The sequence below is a fragment of the Pelodiscus sinensis genome, chromosome 13 (genome assembly GCF_052426305.1).
Source record: "Pelodiscus sinensis isolate ZL-2025 chromosome 13, ASM5242630v1, whole genome shotgun sequence".
In the NCBI taxonomy this organism is placed as follows: Eukaryota; Metazoa; Chordata; order Testudines; family Trionychidae; genus Pelodiscus; species Pelodiscus sinensis.
Window position 1 is genome coordinate 33,203,677 of NC_143064.1, and position 21,478 is coordinate 33,225,154.

Sequence of the window (21,478 nt, forward strand, 5' to 3'; positions counted from 1 at the left end):
AAACAAGACAATGTAAAACTTTAGAACCTAATTCTTGTTCAGCCAGTTGCCAAGACAAGTAGATTTGTTTACATTTATGGGAGATGATGCTGCCTGCTTCTTGTTCACATTGTCGCCTGAAAGTGACATTTGGAAGGCACTTTTGTAGCTGGCATTGTAAGGTATTTATGTGCCAGATATGCTAAACATTCGTATGCCTCTTCATGCTTCAGCCTCCATTCTAGAGGACATGCTTCCATGCCAGCAATGCTTGTTAAAAAAAATGCATTAATTAAATTTGTAACTGAACTCCTTGGGAGAGAATTGTATATCCGCTCTGTTTTGCCTACATTCTGCCATGACCCAACACATGTTCATTTTAATAACACAAAGTGTTTTTTTAAGATTGAAGATTTGACAAAACACAAAGAAAGTACCAGTGTGAAATTTCTGATAAACCTTGGGTCAAGTGCTATAGTTAAGAATCTGAAGTGCCTTCCAAAATTTGAGAGGGACAAAATGTGGAAATTACTTTTATCTTAAAAGCTCTTTTTCTTAAAAGAGCAATATTGTGATGCAGATACTACAGAACTGAACTATGAAAAAAGAGTATCAGCCTTCTTCTGGTGCCATCTGACACAGATGACGAACATGAACATGCTCTGCTTTGGATGATTATTGAGCAGAAGCCATCATCCACATGGCCACATGTCCTCTGGCAGGGTGATTGAAGAATTAAGGGACATATGAATCTTTAGCCTATTTGGCATGTAAATACCTTGTGACTGGCAACAGCTGTGCCATGTGAATGCCTGTTGTCAATTTCTGGTAAGGCTCTAAACAGGAAGTGGGCAATATCTCCTGCAAATATAAACAAACGTATTTGCCTGAGCAATTGCCTGAACGAGAAGTGTAACATAGTGGATTTGTAGACTCTAGAGTTTTACATTGCTTTATTTTTGATTTTTAGTACGTAATTCTACATTTTCAAGATCAGCTTTCATGAGAATGAGATTGAACTACAGTACTTGTATGAGAGAAATTTAAAAAATGCTATTTCTCTGGAGGGGTTGCACTGCAAATATTTGTGACCCCCAAAAAAGTGAGCACTCGACACTTTGTATTCTGTGTTGTGATATTTATCAATATATTTGAAATGTAGAAAACATCTAAAAATATTTAATTAAATGTTATTCCATTATTAAACCATGTGCTTAATTACATGGTTAATCACAACAATATTTGCTTAACATCTCTAATATTTATTTATAATATTGCCATATGTGCAATACATTAACTAATACAAAGGATTTAGCAAATACAAAAGGTGAATTTTTGTGAAGCTATTTTCTCTTAGTAGGTAGCATTTGAATTGTCTTCTTTTCTTTTCTTTTTTTTAAACACTGGTGTTTTTAAAATACTTTTTAAATTCATATGCATGGAATTTCTACTTCTTTCTTGACCAATTTATATTTTTCTTCCATCTAAATTTCAGATGTTGGAAGTTATAACTTAATACAAAGCTCATGGAATACACTTAGTTTTTCTCTGGACTTTCCAAAACCACCACGACCAGGTATAAAGGCAAGGTCAAAGCCTTCAGATTTACAAAGAAACAAAGTTACTGTAAGTGTTTAAAATTGCCATATAATTCTCCTGATTTAAATGCAGTGTCTTATATTATACATGGAACCAAATGATATAATTATAATCATATGTTCCAATTACACCTCCTGCTGATATCAGGTATCTGACAGTCACCCTATAAATCATTCTATAGCAGACTCTCCCACCTACTGCTGGTTAATTTGTATGAAGCCATAGAAGAAGTACCCTGAACTAGGCCTATATAACCTATCCATGAGAGTTAAGGAAGGCCCTTCTAAAGTCTACATTTCTATGACTTTACGATTGTGGATACTTTCGATATAGGCTTCCCAGACCTCCAGGACTGTCCCAAAGTCACCACAAATTAAAGATTAATCTTTAATTAAAGATTATGTTGTGGGCTGAAACCTCCAAGAATACATCCAACCAAAATTGGCAACCCTTTTTCCATGTAAGCTGACATACCTTTTTCCATGTGACCTTGAGGGCGGGGGGCTGGACTCGATGACCTCTTGAGGTCCCTTCCAGTCCTATGATTCTATGTACAGAACAAACATCCCTGGCTAATGGGAAACATAGTAAAAGTCTAGCTGAATAGCATAAACTCTCAGGTACAAAAAGAGGTAAAGCTAGAATTTATGGCATAAACATTAATAAAAGAAAAATGTAAGGCTGAATATCAGGAAAATGTCCCGATACCAAGATATTAGATCTGTGAAATAGTTTTTCAAGGGGAGTGATGGAAACCCCTATAGTTTGGGACAGTTAAAACTAAAACGGACAAAATAGTGGAAAATGTACACTTACGTTTGCCTCTTATAAGGTACTGTGTGAGGTGTGTGATGGGTTAGCCCTACATTCTCCCAGCTGCCATCTCTTGGAAAGAAATAAAATCATTATTAATGTGAAAACCAATTATCTTTCAGAAACAGGATAAACTGGAGTCCCTACCCTTTGAAGTAACCTCCGAACCCTCAGCATTTCAATTTTCAAATGCATCAAAGTCAGCTCCTGAAGAGCCCACCGAGGACCTTTCCGAAGGCCCTATCTCCTCTGGGTCTCCCCAGGAACCAATATTGGGAACCTCCCCGCAACTTTCCCAGGAGCCAATGCCAGGACCCATTATGGAGCCCTCCCCAGGGCCAGCAAAGTCACACAAAGGATTTTTTAGAATATTTTCACTCCTTAAAAGGAAAAAGCCATCTCCTACTTTGGTTACCAGTGCAGTTGCTGTTTCAACATCTCCCACAAAAAGCAATGAAACCAAATCACCCCCAGGCATTGTAGTTTCCTCTTCAGCTACCTCTAAGGAAAGTGATTTAATAATTTCCAAGAAACAGGATAAATCAAATTTTCCACTTGCTAAGATAAACTCTAAATCTTCACCATTACTTTTCACCCCACCACCAGAGTCTTCATCCAAGGCCCTGGCTCCAGAACTTCCTGAGATTCCCACCACCAGCCCATTAAAGTCACACAAAGCGTTTTTTAAATTACGTTTACTTTCCAGAACTAGAAAGCCATCTCCCATTTTGGCTTCTAAAGCTGTTTCCGTTTCAACATTTCCTTCAATGGCCAATGAAACCAAGTCACCTCCAGCTCTCATAGCTTCCTCTTCAACTACTCAGGCTACCGCTAAGGGAACGTCAACTCTAGTGAACACCAGCAATTCACCTTTGTCTGTGGAAGTCATAGCCCCACATCCAGCAACTTGTCAAACAGTGCTTCCCAAAGCAAGACAAGCCACTGTTTTGTTGTTTACCCCCTCTGTCAAATCAGCCACTGACAACCAAGCAAACCTCAGTATTAGTGACCCATCTGGAGCTGCTATGAGAAGTCCTGGAGAAACGATTAACTTAAACAGAGCTACATCTACACTGACTCCTGGGGCATCTCTGCAAAAGAAAGCAGTGTTGAGATCTGCACCACTGGTAAGCTTATCTCTGCTGTGACTCAGAAGTGTAGTATCATAGAATCACAGGGCTGGAAGAGACCCCAGGTGGTGATCAAGTCCAGCCTCCTGCCCAAAGCAGGACCAATCCCAACTAAAACTTTAAAAGCATCCCCTTCCAAGGGCATGTGATGGGTTCAGTCACTGGGACCACCTTGGTGTGTGGTATCACTGAGCCACTTTCCCACCCTCATTGTGCCCCTCAACTCTGTCTTACTGAGCCAGAGCCTCAAGCCTCCTCCAGCGCTGACTCAGAGATATGACCTCAGCTCTCTGAGGTATGATGCAGACACTGAGATCAGCTCAGCAAAGGGACCTGCCTCAGCCCCTAAATGCACAGCCTCAATGGGACCTGCGCCCTAGATAAAACCATTTTATTCTGTATAAAGTTCTATGCAGGGTATGCACATGTTGTTCTCCCCCCGCCTTCCTCCTTCTCAGGGAAAGAAAGGTATACATGGCTCCTCCAGGTAACAATTATTTACACTGGGTTTATTAATAAATAAAAGTGATTTTATAATGTAGAAAAAGTAAGGTTCAAGTGGTCATAAGATACCAGACAGAACAATATAGGCTACTTAACAAAATAAAAAGGAAAAACTCTTACACATTTTCAGGATGCAGTACTGTTCTGTCAGGCTAATCTCTGGTTATCGTTCCTTTTTCATTTCACCTTCCGGTGATTTTCTTATAGCAAGGCAGCTATTCTCTTCCTGGCTTTCAGCAGAAATGACTGAATTTTAAAAGATCCTCCAGCCTCCAGTTAAGGGTGGGGAATAGAGAAAAGACAATTCTGTGGATTTCTTAACAGCAGAGGCTACTTGCATTCTCTGGAAAGTTGAGTAAAGTAGACAACACTAAAATACATAACTCCAAATGCCTTTGTATGATGCTGTTTGATCATTCCTAATGCGTCACTGTTTTAATTTAGCCTAATATTGGTTTGCAAGCACAATAAAATTATCTGACTTTGCTTGACCAAATGGATCATCAAATCCCAGGATAATTTCATTGTTGCCTCAGAGTTCAGTCATGTGTATCTCTTTTCAGCACCTTCATTCAGCTCCTGATTAGGAAAAATATCTCTGGGTGTGAAAAGCAGTAAGTGATAAAAGTAGGCAACTGGCCACCAATCCTCACAGCTCTCTCACAGCTGGCTACAGAAGCCAGTGAAGGCTACAGTCCCAGATTATAATTAGTCTGGTATATGGATTTTCAATCTGGAGATCTGCAACATACAGAAGGTTGCAAAAGAGGCAGCAGAAAGGCTGTGACCACCCAGCCCCTCTCATATTGGTATGAGATGTGACAATGTCCTGATGGTGGGGGCTCCCCAGTATGAAAGAAGTGAGAGCCAGTGGTGTAGTCCATGCAGAGGAGCCTGAACCTAACCTCTGAGTCTCATAAGATCATTCGAAGAGGAACCCTAACATAATTTTAACCTCTAAAGTCTTTTTCCCTTGTTCTGTTTTGTGTGTCTTATTATTCCACAGCCTGGAGCAAAATGGGTCCAAAAACTCTTCTAAAGAAAGAAACCTTTTCCAGTGTCAGCAGCCTGTGTGCCTGTGGATAGCACATACAGATTGGTAGCAAGAAACGGTTCTTTCTAAATAAACTCTGTCATGAATATAATTATGTCGCACACAAAACCACTGTTTGCCACTGATTTATAGAGATAATTTGACTATTTGGATTGGCCTGAACTGTTGCAATTGTAAAGTCAACAGACCCAGGTCATTGGCAGAAGGAATTGAACCTCATGTGCCTCTACTGCATGAAATAAAAGTCAACTGGCACTTAGTTTAGGCTGTAGAGTAGACTTCACCCTGCCTTCTCCATGTCTCTGGGTTACACAGTGAAGGAAAGATGAGGTACAGGAGAAATGTATTGTTTTAAAATAGTATTCAGATGAGTGCACTCAAACTATTCAGATTAGTGCAGTTTCAATTAAAAAGCGAATCAGTTTTAGAGAGAGACGGAGCATGTCAAATTGAATGTGTTCCACGCTCTCCACTCAAATCAGATCAAAGGTGTCTACATGAAGCTGCAAGACCCTCTCAGGGCCAAAGCCTGGGAGGTGTTGAATGTCTTTCAACCCCTGTCGAAGTCAGTGGAAGTTGGAGGATGCTCTGTCCTTTGCAGGACTAGCCCTACTTGGTGTTAGCCAGGCTTAAGTAAGAATGATGGAGTGAAGAGATGAAATATAGGATTCCTCTTTGCCTTTCTGTAAGAAGTAGCTTCATGTTTACTGCTCTTGTGGACATGATTCATGGCAGCTAAACTACAGTTCAGTTCCATTCCTACACAAGCCACAACACAGCAAACGAGAAGATAAATGATCATGACAGGTTTGCTTGATCAGACCTTGAAACATGTCTCCCTTTGTCCTTTCTAAATGCAACTATTTTTCTGCTCACCATTTGTTCTTTTTATAATAATGGGGAAGAGGCTGGGAATTTAGCAGTTTTTCTACTAGACTGCTTTAAAAAAATGTGTTTGTCATCAAAATGACCAACTCAGGGGGAGTGAAGAAAAAATTCCATGCCTATTGGAACACCTGCTGTCTTTTCCCTAGCACTATTTCTCTAGGCAGTGATTTCAACTGTCTCCATTTCAGTACTTGCATCTGTATTTGTTTTAACAACAAAATCACCCATAGCAGATCACTCTTTTTCTAACCCATTTGGAAAACAGGTATGATAAATATTGATGCTGCTATAACCTAACCTACCTAAAGCCACAGTCTTGGGATATGCCTTGACTGCATAGTTAACTCAGGATTTTAATTTGGGTTTACAGGTGTTTTAGTCCTGGTCTCATGTATCCAACTGGGAATGGTGGTTAGTAACCAAATTCCAGTTTAATTCAGATTGGAACCCAGACACTTTTGGGGGAGAAGCCAAGAAAAACAATTACTTGAGTGCCAAAAATACTCCAAGGCCTTAAATATACTCAATAGCCCCCAAAGCACAAACAAGTTCGCTCCCAATTAATAGAACATCACAACACCCAGAAGCACAATTAACCTCATACAAGTCCACACAGTCCTACTTCTTGTTCAGTCACAGAGAAACAAGTTTATTTACATTTAACAGAGATAACAATGCCTGTTTTCTACTTGCAACATCATCTGAAAGTGAGAACAGATGCTCACATGGCACTGTTGTAGCTTGTGTTGGTATTTATGCGCCAGATATACTAAATGAGTTTATTCACCTTCATGCTTCAACTTGTAGGCTCTTATGTTTAACATGGTTTTTTTGAGTGCACTTTTAAAATAAATTGTTCTACATTTATAGGTTTCCCTTTCATGATAAAGAGAGCACAATGATACTTGAGAGGAGAATTGAAAAACAGATTTTTTGTTATTTTTATAGTGAAAATGTGTAATCAAAAATAGAAACTGAGCACTAGACACTTTGCATTTGGTGTTGTAAATGAAATCAATATATTTGAAAATGCAGAAAACTATTCAAAATTTCTACATTTCAATTGGTATTTTATTACAGGCAGTCCCCGTGTTACGCGGATCCGACTTATGTCGGATCCGCAGTTACGAACAGGACCCTTCCTCTCCCTGGTCTCCACAGGGTTGTCCACTGCCCACGCGCTCCGCGGCTTGGCTCTGCTTTGTCCCCCCCCCCCCTCCGTCCCTCTGGTCTGCAGACCAGGAGGACAGGGGGCAAAGCAGAGCAAAGCCACGGAGCCCGAGGGCAGCAGGACAGCCACGGCGCGTCTGGGCTGTCCCGCTGCCCCCGTGCTCCGCAGCTTTGCTCCTGACACCTGTGGTACAGCAGCTGGGGCGCTGCCAGTTGGTCCCGTAGCGCCGCTCTGGGCGCTACTGGACCAACCCGGCAGCACCCCAGCTGCTCTGCCCCAGGCGTCCTGATTCGGCCACTGCTGGTCAGTTTCAGCAGCGGCTGAATCAGGACGCCTGGGGCAGAGCAGCTTGGGTGCTGCTGGGTTGGTCCAGTAGCGCCGAGGAGCTGCGGCGCTATTGGACCAACCCAGCAGCACCCCAGCTGCTCTGCCCCAGGCGTCCCCAAGTCAGCCGCTGCTGAAACTGACCAGTGGCTGACTACAGGAAGCCCCTGCCCCGGGCTTCCTGGAATCAGCCACTGGTCAGTTTCAGCAGCAGCTGACTTGGGGATGCCTAGGGTTCTTAAGTTGAATCTGTATGTAAGTCAGAACTGGCGTCCAGATTCAGCCGCTGTTGAAACGCCAGTTCCGACTTACATACAGATTCAACTTAAGAACAAACCTACAGTCCCTATCTTGTACGTAACCCGGGGACTGCCTGTATTGTTTAATGGTGCAATTAAAACTGACAATTCACAACCAAGTTTTATTCATGATTAATAGCAATTTTTTAAGTGTTTGACAGTCCTACTCTACTCATAATGGAAGGGCATAACAAGTGAGTCATGCTGGAAACAGTCAGTGTGGGGATCAATTCTGTTCAATATCTTCATCAACAAGGTAGATATTGGCATAGAGAGTATGCTTATTAAGTTTGCAAATGATACCAAGCTGGGAGGGGCTGTAAGTACTATAAAGGATAGGTTCATAATTCAAAACAATCTGGACAAACTGGATAAATGGTTGACGTAAATAGGATGAAGTTTAATAAAGGACAAATGCAAAGTATTCTACTTAGGAAGGAATAATCACATATAGAATGGGCAGCAACTGTCTAGGAAGGAGTACTGAAGAAAGGGATCCAGGGGTCATAGAGGACCACAACCTATATATGAGTCAACAATGTGACACTTGCAAAAAACAGCAAACATGATTCTGGGATGCATTAACCAGAGTGTTGTGAGCAAGACACAAGAAGTGATTCTTCCTCTCTACTCTGCACTGATTAGGCCTCAATTGGAGTATTGTGTCCAGTTCTGGGCACCACATTTCAAGAAAGATGTGGAGAAATTGGAGTCTAGAGAAGAGCAACAAAAATGATTAAAGGTCAAGAAAACATGAGCCAAGAGGGAAGGCTGAAAGAACTGGGTTTGTTTAGTTTGGAAAAGAAAAAACAGAGGGGACATGATAGGAGTTTTCAAGTATCTACAAGTGTTACAAGGAGAAGGAAGAAAAATTGTTCTCCTAAGCCTCTGATGATAACCAGCAAAGGGCTTAAACTGCAGCAAGGGAGATTTAGGCTGGACATTAGGAAAACCTTTCTAACTGTCAGGGTGGTTAAACACTGGAATAAATTGCCTCGGGAGGCTGTGGAATCTCCCTGACTGGAGATATGTAAGAGCAGGTTAGACAGACACCTGTCAAGGATGATCTAAGATGGTGCTTGGCCCTGCACTGAGGGCAGGACACTGGACTTGACGACCTGTCAAGGTCCCTTCTAGTTCTAGTATTTTATGAGACCATTGTTCCTCATTATATATGTCACTACTGAGAACAGTCTCTCCATCCCCTTTGGAACTCCCCTTCAGGTAGTTAAAGGCTGCTATCAAATCCCCCTTAACTCTTCTCTTCTATAGACTTAAATAAACCCAAATCCCTCAGCCTCTCCTCACAGGTCATGTGCTCCACCTCCCTAATCATTTTGCTTGCCCTTCATAGGACTCTCTCAAATGCATCCACATGCTTTCGATTGGTCCCCAGCCTGTAGCAGTGCTTGCGAGTCTTCTGTTTCAAGTGCACAACTCTGCACTTCTTGATGATCCTCAGATTTTTTTTGGCCCAATCCTCTAATCTGTCTAGGTCACTCTGGACCCTATCCTTATCCTCCATCATATCTACCTCTCCCCCTAGTTTAGTGTCATCTGCAAACTTGCTGAGGGTGCAATCCATCCCCTCATCCAGGTCATTAATAAAGATGTTGAACAAAACTGGCCCTAGCACTGACCCTTGGGGCACTCCACTTGATACAAACTGCTAACCAGACATCAAGCCATTTACTGTTGAGCCTGATCATCTAGCCAGCTTCCTATCCACCTTACAGCCCATTTATCCAATCCATATTTCCTTAACTTTCTGGCAAGATTGCTGTAGGAAACCGTATCAAAAGCTTTGCTGAAGTCAAAGTATATCACATCCAACGCCTTCTCCATGTCCACAGAGCCACTTACCTCATCATAGAAGGCAATCAGGTTGGTCAGGCATGACTGGCCCTTGGTGAATCCATGTTGACTGTTTCAGATCACTTCCTCTCTTCCAAGTGCTTCAAAATGGATTCCTTGATGATCCCCTCCATGACTTTTTTGGAGACTGAGGTGAGGCTGACTGGTCTGTAGTACCCTGGATTGTCCTCCTTCCCTTTCTTAAAGATGGGCACTATATTTGCCTTTTTCCAATCATCTAGGACCTCTCTCAATCACCATCAGTTTTCAAAGATAATGGCCAACAGCTCTGCAATCACATCGGCCAATTCTCTGAGCACTCTCAAATGCATTAGATACGGCGCCATGGATTTGTGTATGTCCAACTTTTCTAAAATGGACACTAATCAGACATCAGGAATGGTAACACACATAAACCTGTATGTGTAGGGGGACACTTTAACCTCGCTGGACATTCAGTAATGGATTTAAAAGTTGGTATCCTTTCACCAGAAAAGTTCAAAACCAGATTACAAAGAGAGACATCTGAACTGCATTTTATTAGCAAATTCAATAAATCAAATTAGGATTGAATAAAGATTTAAACTAGTTAACACATTACAAAGGCAATTTTCCCCTCTTGCAATATTCACATCTCCCCCATCAACTGCTGTGAATGAGCCACATCCACCCTGACTTGATTAGCCTCATTAACACTAGTCCTACACTTAATATATAAAAAGAGAAATTATTTGTCATCCACACATACACACACACACACACACACACACTGCTGCTTCTGTAACTTCTACTCCAATTAAATGAAGTAGGTTTTATCCACAAAGGCCTGTCTCCTAATAAATCTGTTAGTCTCTAAGGTGCCACAGGACTCCTAGTTGTTTTTGCAGAATCAGACTAACACTGCCACTATATAAGACTTATATTAGGCAAAAGCCAAACAGTAAGTTTCCTAAGCAGTTCACTTTAGTGACAAAACTAGCTTCCCCAAGCTGCCTCTTCCCATGGAAGAGCAGAGTTTTCAGTCAAAATAAATTATGGATGACACCTCCTGAAGACAAATATTTCAATAACTGCATTTCCCAGGACAGTCAGAGAGGTTGAATTGCTCCTACCTGCCTGGTGCATAAATTAAAAAATTGCTCTGAATTTCAGTTTTGAAATTTCTTGATAAGACTAATTAAGCAACTCTTGTGCATTTTCTAAAATACAGACTTTTAAGCTACACTTGGAGCTTTTCTGCTCCTTCTTTCCTACTAAACATCTGCTCATTCAATAGCCTATATGCCACAATGAAACTGAATGCTTGGGCTAAGTGGTATTTGGTTTGATCTTTACAGGGACTGCAGTTCTTTCAAATTATAACAGTGATAAATATTAAATTAATTCACTTTAGTTGGTAAGCTTGATGCTGTTAGTATAACACCTTTCTCCTCCTTAAATCCCACTTCTTTGATAAAGCCTTCATGCACTGCTATCATCTCTTGTTTTTGCCCTATAATGTGGTGTATGTTGTCATCCTAGTAAGAACCGTAGTGGTACGTCTACACAGCAGGGCTAAACTCAAAATAAGCTATGTAGCTTGAACTATTCTAATTGCATAGCTAAAGTTGAAACAGCTTAGTCTGAATTTGGGCATGTCTACACAGCACTTATTTCCAAATAGAGCACTCTTTCTCTGACTTCCCTTAATCCTCATACAATGAAATTTACGGAAGTTATGTGTTATTCCAAAATAACGCTGCTGTGTAGACATACCCTAGGAAATTTTCTCTGGTAGTTTTATAAAGCAAAGACGTTTACTTCACACTCCCATGTTCTAACTTTTATTATACACTATAAAGAAGTGACTCCTTTTTGCAAAAAAATTGTTTACATGTAGGTTATTTTAAACAACGAATATATGAAGACCAGAAGAGAGTTAAAACACTTTAACTGGTAAAACATTAATAGGATAAAATCAGATGACAATTAAAAGGAATCACAATATAATCAACTCCAGGACACTTTCAAAAGTATGTGCATGACACACATTCAGAGATTAAAAACAAAGACAGGAGCTATGCTTCTCTGACCTTCGGATAAGCTATAAGGTGTCAGAAGCTCAATGCAATTATCCATTGAGAGGGTTTTAAATGTTAGAAACACCACCCTGAACAACTACAGACAGCCAGAACAAAACAGGAAGGTATGGGTAGGTTCATTCCCATGTGCAGATCTCATTACGGATGAGATCTGCAGAAGGCACCTACCCAGTTTTCTAGTTCTCCCAATAACAGAGTATACTGAAATTGATGCCACACATTGTTTCCCTAAAAGTGGTAAAAGTAATCAAGGAGTCCTGATCACACCAGACATCTATTTCTTAAATTAACTCATTGCCCTGACACTCCCTGTCTGAGCTCAAGAAGCCAAGGAAAATGTCACCTGCATGATACCATCATTAAAGGTTTGCTCATTTTTTCAGGAATATGGGTTCTTTTGAAAAAGATTTTTTCCCCTCCAAAAGAACCCCATCTAGACTGCAGTTTCTTTTTCGAAAAACCTTTTTTCAAAAAAGCACTCACATGTGATTATGCAAATGAAGCATGAGATTTGTAAAACCATGCTTCATTTGCATTTTCGATCAGGCTCATTTACATTCCTCTTTTGGAAGGGAAATGTTGGTTTGACATCAGTGATTTTCAGCCTGTTCCTAGAGAGGGGCAACAAAGGTGTGATAGGATTATAATGTGTAAGGTTATGCATTTAGGGATTAATAACAAGAATTTTAGTTATAAGCTTCCGCTGGAAGGAACGGAAGAGGAGAAGGACCTCGGAGTCCTGGTTGATCACAGGATGACTATGAGCCACCACTGTGACATGGCTGTGAAAAAGGCTAATACGGTCTTGGGATGCATTAGGCGAGGTATTTCCAGTAAGGATAAGGAGGTGTTAGTGCCATTACATAAGGCATTGCTGAGACCTCATTTGGAATATTGTGTGCAGTTCCGGTCTCCCATGTTTAAGAAGGATGAATTCAAACTGGAGCAGGTACAAAAAAGGGCCACTAGGATGATCCGAGGAATGGAAAACCTGTCTTATGAAAGGAGACTCAAGGAACTTGGCTTGTTTACCTTAACCAAAAGAAGGCTGAAGGGAGATATGATTGCTCTCTTTAAATATATTACAGGGATAAATGCCAGGGAGGGAGAGGAATTATTTAAGCTCAGTACCAAGGTGGACACAAGAACAAATGGATATAAGCTGGCTATTTGGAAGTTTAGACTCTAAATTAGGCAAAGGTTTCTAACCATCAGAGGAGTAAGTTCTGGAACAGCCTTCCAAGGGAAGTAGTGGGGGCAAAAGACCTATCTGGGTTCAAGATAAAGCTAGATGGGTTTATGAGGGGATGGTTTGATGAGGTAACATGATCTTGGCAATTAATTGACCTTTCACTATCAGTGGTAAATAGGCCAATGGTGGGAAGATAGGAGTTGCTAGAGAACTTTTTTCTGGGTGTCTGGTTGGTGAACCTTGCCCACATGCTCAGGGTTCAGCTGATTGCCATATTTGGGGTCGGGAAGGAATTTTCCTCCAGGGTATATTGGCAGAGGCCCTGGAGGTTTTTCACCTTCCTCTGTAGCATGGGGCATGGGTCATTTGCAGGAGGATTCTCTGCATCTTGGGGTCTTTGAACCATCCTTTCAAGGACTTCAAATCTGAGATATAGGTGAAAGGATTATTCTAGCAGTGGATGGGTGAGATTCTGTGGCCTGCGTTGTGCAGGGGGTGAGACTAGATGATCATAATGGTCCCTTCTGACCTTCAAGTCTATGAGTCTATAAAGTGGTGTGTTGTAATAATGGGAATGCGTGCGCCATCGATTGCCCCACCACAGTGCGGAAAGCCCATTTCTGCAAAGCCAGCCACTAGGTCATCCACATTTCCCAGAGTCACAGTCCTATACAGCAAAAGTGTGCCCTGCACACTTGCAGAACTGTGGCCTGATGGTAGATTTTCCTGCTCCCAACTGATTTGCAACTAAATGGTAGCAATAGGGAGTCACCAGCTGCCACAAAGCAATGGCCACACACTTCTTTACCAAGAAAGCAGCTCTCCTTTGGGTGTCCTTGCGCTGCAGTTAAGGGGCCAGCTCAGCGCACAGCTCTAGGAAGGTTGCTTTACGCAAAGTTTGATCTGAAAGTTCTGTAACCATTTGTCTTCATCCCACACCTGCATGACAATGTGATCACACCACTCAGTGTAGGTTTCCCACGCCCAAAAGTGATGGTCTATGGTGCACAGGTGACATGTGACTACCCAATGCAATGCCACTTCACTGCTGTCCCTGTCACTCACACTGTCGTCCACATCTGAGTCTTCTGCTATCAAGTGCACAAGTAGTTCTGCAGCAATATGCAATGTCCTGAGCAAACTGAACACAACATTGGAGAGAACTATAGGATCCATGATTTCTCACTGCAGATGCTGCAATGTGCATTCAAGTGGCAAACGTAAGCCGCAAGCTCTGGGAGGACTGGGAAGTAGAGGTGGCTGACAGGATAGGACGTTTCCCAAAGGCCTTGTGCTACGTTGCACACTTCCACAGTGCCTAGCAACTGAAGGTGATGCTAAGCACTATGGGATGCATACCCACATTGCTTTGCTTTTTCTGTTGATGGGGGACCTAACAATGTGGCCATATGTTGACAGAGGGTGGCACTGTAAACATGATTTGGTGATGTTCTTTTTGGTGACTTATGACTGTCAACAGCACTTTTGTTGCAAATCTTTCCAGGGTAGACATAGCCTTTAGACATAGGACCAGACGAAAAGTTAAACTAAATGAGCATACCTCCCCTCACACCAATGAAGCACACTACAGACTTGGTCCTGTTGCACCCATCTGGAGCCTTGTTGAAATATATGGAGATCTGTGCATGTGCAGAAGGCTGCCTGTGAGCTAGTACTTGCAGGATTAGGATCTAAGACTTCCATTGCCATTTAATTATTCATAGAGATTGCCAGTAATTCATCATCTATGGTCAGCTGTAAGACCATCATGAGCCAAGCTGAGGGGTCTTTTTCAAGAGTGCAGAAGACAACACAGAATCAGACTAGGAATTTGATTTGACTCAGAAAGACATTCCAATTTGAGGTCTTGAAATAGGATTTTCAATTAGTGTAACTAAAATTAGAGTCTATATATACAGTACACAGCATGCAGTATCAAGGTAGCATTTGATTCTTTGCTCACTGTCATAGCTGCTTCTCCACCAATATCAATGGACTTACTCCTGATTCACACCTATGTGAATGACATCTGGTTGAGGGCTAAGTATTTTTCTTCTAAGCCTCAGGAACAGGCAGTAGTTCATGCACAGTAAATAGATTTACAATAAAGTGTTGCTTAACCCTAACACAGCAACAAGAAGGGACTATTTCTAATCTCTCAACCAAAGATTTCAGTAGAATGGGGAAACAATTCGAGATTTAATAAATAAATCAAACTTCAGTTGAGCCACTTTACTCTTTTCTTTTACTTAAAGTATAGGGCAAATTTTGAATAAAATATAACAAAAAACTGTCTACATTTCAGAAAATTAATCACTTTTGGCATTTATTACATATTCACTTATTTGAAATATGCTTTATAACTCATTAAGCAACCTTAAAAATTAAATTCTTGTCTGCCTATAGTTCAAAATATGTTTAAGAAATAAAATTAAGTGCAGTAATAAATGTTGAAGAATTTTGAAACATTAATTTGGCCTGTAGCATTTAACGTATTTATTTGCATTAATCAATTTGAAATCAAGTTTATATTGCCTTTGTTAGTAGTTTGCTAGGAACTTTCAATTATGTAACTAATATTCCACAATGTGCCCTTCAGGTGGTATATTCCATCACTGACTGCTATTTCCAGTCTATTTAAATTAATTATTTTGGCCAGCTAAAAATATGTTCATTTTTATGAGATGCATGAAAATTTAACAAGATTGCTACAGGGTTTGTTTTCAGTTTGATGAGTGGGGAAATTAAAGAATGTGTGTTATTAATGGTGATTAACTTTTTTGCCTCTGCACAACATCCACCTCACAGTACTTGTACCAAACCCTCAGGTATCTTGCCTTACACATTGTGCAGTGCTTAAAATCCCGTGAACCAAGCATAGTGCTATAGTGAGGGAAAAAGCGAGTGAGAATTTTTTTTTAAAAGAACTGGGGAGAAAAAACCAGCAACTTAACTAAGAGGTAACTACTTATCCAACTAAAATAGGTAACGAAGGAGAAGAGATTTTGATCTGAAGAACACAGAGCTTTACCTCAGCCTGGGAATGGTAAAGCAGGATCTAGTGGGGAAGGCACACATGTGCAATATCAAAGCACTGAAGGTGTATGAACCAGGCACCTCACCTGCACGATGCAATGGCACAGGGGCACATTGACACCTACAGTGGAGCACCCACAGGGACATCTCTTGAAAAAAATAGCTATGGTAATTGAAATATCCATGACAAATCAGCTGGCCTCCTGATTTTCTGGGCTTACGCTAGATTGATATTATATCCTAGAAGCATGTTTAAAATAAAGAGGAATCACACAAACATACTAGAAATGGAAATATGGACTCATTCTTCCATATATCTATAAGTGGTCCCCAATGTTTTGGGGCTGCCGAGCGCCTGGGGGCAGGGCCGCTCACAGGCCACGTGCCTGGGGGCAGAGCCAAGCATGCGCCACGCGCCCGGGGCCAGCACCGGCATGTGCCGCAACCCCGGGGCACACCCGGGGGTGGGGCCAGCCCAGTTTGCTCCGCAGGCGCACATAAATGGCCCGGTGGGCACTGCATTGGGGACCACTGCTTAGAACCACAAAAGGTTCCATGCTATAGGAAGAAGCCTTCTGTCTAGATGACACATACTGCTCTGGCAACCTTTCCTAAAGCACAGGCTGAAGAAGCAGCTAGACATTAATTGCCCTATGAAGGACAAATGAGATACAGAGAAATCAGTGAAAAGTGCTAGGAAGATGACCTACAGAAAGAGAGAAATGATGAAAACCAGGAAACACACAAGAGATCCACTGTGATGATTCATGGAGGCTGACAAAAAGCAATTTGCTTGGTATGTCCAACGCTTCACAGCTATGTCCCAGCAGCATGCTTTGCCATGATTATAGACATAAAAGTTTGTCCACAAAATCGTTAGGGGGTAAATATGGAATAAAAATTTTTAATTTCAAATCCTCCCTATCAGTATTTAACCTTTAATTCTAATCTGACTTTCATTAAATAGATTTTAATAAGTAACTATTAAATAAAACGGTTTGTAAAATTGCAGTCTGATTACTCCAGGGTAAGGTTAACTGCATGAGTTTTCACTCTAGTAAATGAAGCATATCTTTTCTACTCATGCTGTGTACCACCACTTTGGTAGTATCCTATGTTTAATTTAGGTAATGGCGACATCTAATGGGCAAAAGGAGAAGTACGATGGGAGAGCAGTCAAGGAGGAGGCTTGCTAACAGTTTTAGAGGTGAAGCAAGAGTGCCCTTTGCCAGCATTCTCTGGCAACATGGCTCTGGCTGCCAAGTGGTAAATGAACTTGATTTCTGTAGCTAAAATCCATGCTTCAGATTTGAGCAGATTAAATTACAAGGGGTCTTTCAGGTCTCGGTTGCAGGGTCAAATCCTTGTAGGATTAACAGAACCCCAATGTTATTGTGAGAGCTATAGCCTATACAAAATGGGTTGATAGACTCAGACCAGTGTTTAGTGAACACTATCCACATCAGAGTCACATGCAGACTATTTGTGGGCATAATGAAATTTAGTTTACCAGCCATTTCCTGTAAGTGGGGCATCAGCAGAGCTTAAAGTGGCCTGAAAAGTATGCACACATGTGGAGCACGGGTCTGTCTTAGCTCAGCAATTCTGCCACAACCTCCAAATCTATCCTGCTCCTCAGCCCCATATCAATTCTGTCCTTTCCATTCTCACTCACCTCTGCTCCTCTTGCAGCTGCTAGGCTTCATCTCCCTCCCCCAAAGCCTGGACAGGGGCTACATCAGTGATCCTTTCCCCATTCCCAGGCTGGGTGTTGCACAGAGGGAGTGGAAAGGGAGAAAGGAGGAGTGGAGCCACCCTGAGCTGTCAAAGGTCTTTCTGTTCCCTTCCAACATCACTTTCAGTGAGAAGAGAGTGTTGGTTCCTGAAAGGACAGGAAAGGGCTTTGCCGGCTTCCTACTACAACCATGATTAGTTGCAGTCCCTCAAGTCAGGAGAAGCAAGTCACTCTAAGGGAATTTTCCCTCAGCTGCTAATAAAAACTTGCACCCCTCAGCACCCCAAACTTGCTTGTGATACACTTCATTTCCAGGGACGGTGACCTGGTGCACTGTAACCACTGGACACCAGAACAATGTTAACGAGTGAATGGACAGGATGGAAGGCTGTATTTTGCTACCCCCTACCCCAGATCCAGTTCTGTGGCCAGGAGGCCTTGGTCACCAAGGCTATCAAACTCAGACAATCCACTAGCATTAGTTTACCACACATGCACAAATATAGTGAATCTAGTGAAAGTGCATCACGTGGGTTCATTCTGCTCCCCAAAGGATGTTTGTTCATATCTGTTCTGCAAAAATCCATCAGGTGAGGTTCAGAAAGAATGGGATGCAGTTTCAAACAGAGCAGCATTGATAGAGCTGTGTCTGCCCCTTGTGTAGCTTGTGCCCTGATCAGCTGTATAGCCAGTATCAGATTATTGCATGGCCCATGTATATGTCCTCTGTGTAGGTTTCAGAGACCTCAAAAACCAGAACAACCTATTTAAGTAGCTAGGAACAATGGCAGCCACTATACAGCCAAGACCAGGACCAACACCTCTCCAAGTTCTCACTGTACCCCACTAGCAGTGACCACCACTAGAATTGGAAAGTACCATTTAGGACTAGGGGCTGGGACTGAACCTACTTGGGATAATCTGTACATTGGGAAGTGCACAAATCGTACCTTTTCTGGGGTATGTATGTCCACCTCCATCCTCAGTATATCCCCAATATTAAACAGTTTGTCTCTCTCTTCTCACAACTGTGTTATATTCTTGAGAATAGTACTTGTTCTTGAAGTTAATCTCTGCCCCCTGAACGCTCAGGGACAGGAGCCTGGGAGACAGGTGTTCTCAGGCTCATAAATAAGGATTTGGGAACTAATATTTAAAAACAGTAAATGGGATGACTCAGCTATAGGCATGACAGCCTGATACAGACCCTGAGCAAAAGGAGTAGATGGTAGGGACTCATATAAAAGGAGGGTAATATAATTACATAATGCTAAAATAACCACCCTGGGCTTATAGAAAATAGGGCCTATCAAAACTACCTCAGTAGCCTTTTTTGATATTACAAGTTTGGCTGATAAAGTGTTGATAACATTTGGGCATTTGACCTGGTACCACATATTTTTTTTAAAACCTACGATATTAAACCAAATGGCACATACTGAATGGATTAAATGTCTAATTGTAAATAGGAAATCATTATTGACCAGGTTTGTTACAGTCCTGCAGTAAATGGTTCTTGACCCTATACTATTACCATTTTGATCAATGACCTGGAAGAAAACAAAAATCACCACATAAAGTTTGTAGGTGACACAAAAATTGGGGAAGAGGTAAAGATTGATGGGTACATGTTGCTGATACAGAGAAAAGCAGATGATTTGAAAAGCAGGGCACAAATACATCATTTTAACATAGGCAGATAAATGTATATACCTAGGAACAAAGAATATAGACCATCCTTGATCGTAGTTTATTAATTCCTATTTGATATTTGATAATAGGCTGCTCAAGTTAGTAGTAACAAGACTCGGTGTCAAAGTTGAAACTAGATACATTCAGACTGGAAATAAGACATATATAAACAAATCACGGTAATTCAGCATTGGAACAAGTTACCAAAGATTGTGGTAGATTCTCTACCACTAGTAACTTTAAAATCAAGTCTTGATTCATTCTAGTCCAAAGAAGAATTAATTCAGGGAAGTCTTATGCTCTGTGCTATATAGGAGATCATACCAGATCATCTGGCCTTGGAACGGATAAGTAGCCAGCCACAAGTCCCCTCATGACAACAGCATAGAAGGTGAGCAGCCCAGCAAGTATCACTTGGGAGAGCACGACAATTGCCAAATGAACATCCTAAGGAGAAGGGCTGCTACATTTCAGAAAGCTCATCTGAGTATTTCAGGGTACTGCAAAATAAAAGATGTAACGATCATTCCTGTCTAAAGAATGGAGCATTCTTGCCAACTGTCACTTTGGCCAACATTGTTTAAATCCTGTCCTGGGTGTTTGCATTAATGGGTGGCTGCTTGATATGTCAAAAAAAAATAACCCTGACATCATGCAATTAAAGTTCACTGTGGAGAACAAAGCGACCTTATGTAGATCAACTTAGATTTTTATTGGATTGCTTATAAGTAATCCTTGCCTATGGAGGCGAGAACTAGAGCAGTAGTGGCTTTTTCTGGTATTTGAGCATCAGGAGCTCAGAGCTGCAATGCTGTAGGTGGCATAGGATGGGGAGAATTCTAAGTTGTTCCTGCTTGAATACTCATGATCCACAAACTAGAGGGATGTTAAGCACACACGGGCAATGAATAGGTTAATGGGCCTCAGAAGGTAATCGTGCCGGCTGGCTGAAACTGGAGTGGGGGGCCAGACTTTCAGCTGCGGAAGGACCTGGGTGGTTGCTTTAAAGCAGAAGTCTCCAGACTTTGTATGCACAAGATCACTTTTCTAATTCAAATGCAGTTCAGGATCTACCTCAAACCCAAACACGCTTTTGCCCAGTCTCCTTCCCCACCTCTTCTCCGAGACCCCACTTCTGCCCCATCCCTACTCCTAGGCCCTGATCTGCTCAGCACATCCATACTCAGGGGCGGATATAGGGCAGGGCGAAAGGGGTGGCCCGCCCCGGGCCCCGCACTTAAAAAAGCCCCACGCATGCGCTGTGGCAAAGGGGGAGCCCTGCGGAGTTATGCTGCCCGGTGCCTCACAAAATGGTCATCTGCCCCGTCCATACTTCTTCTCCCTCCGCACTTTCACGAGGCTGGGCATATAGGGGGGGGGGGGTCAGGGTTGGACAGGGCTCAGGATACGGGCTCCTACAGGAAACCACTTATCTCAGGCAGCTCTTGGGTGGTAATGCAGTGGGACTAAAGCAGACACCACTCCCAAAAGTTTCCAGCATGTCCACCAGTGTCTCCTGAGGGAGAGGGGCAGGTGGCTCCACTGTCCCCCTCTCTGCAGGCACTGCCTCCACACCTCCCATTAGCTGTAATTCCCCATTCCCAGACAATGGGAGTTGAAAGGATGGTGCCTGCAGGCAAAGGCAGCATTTGGAGACCCCCACCTTCCCCATTTGGAGACCCCCACAGGGACTGCCTTAGCCCCTCTGCACTGTTAGCAGCTGATCTCCTGATTTAGCTGCACGAGCCTCCAGGAGATCACACCTAATTAGAGGAGACTCCAGGCCACTGTTCCTCATGTGCATGGGAAACAATTAGATGGAATGAATTTTGTTACGTTCACCAATACCAAGGCAATGTGCAGTAGAAACCAAAACCCTAGATATTATATTTTAAAAAATTACCTGAGGGATAATGACTCCAGCCAGGACAGAGTAGGCATTTTAGAACTCACTACTCAAAGAATTAGATGTAAAGCATAGGAGAAGTAAAAACTATGAAATGCACAGACCAATCAAAAACCTAACAACACACTTCAAAAGAACTTAAAATAACACCACCACCACCACAAGTGTATGTTGGATCAGAACATGAGTGTGGAAGTGTGTATGTTTCTGAGTGAGACACA

General features: G+C 42.0%; 1 long non-coding RNA gene across 1 annotated transcript; it reads left to right on the forward strand.

Moving 5' to 3' along the window:
• The first annotated feature begins 3,378 nt into the window (after window positions 1-3,378).
• LOC112546987 (uncharacterized) lies at window positions 3,379-5,187 on the forward strand. The gene is made up of 2 exons (XR_012906858.1): window positions 3,379-3,518; window positions 5,032-5,187. It is a non-coding gene; the product is annotated as an uncharacterized LOC112546987 (long non-coding RNA).
• The last annotated feature ends 16,291 nt before the right edge of the window (window positions 5,188-21,478 follow it).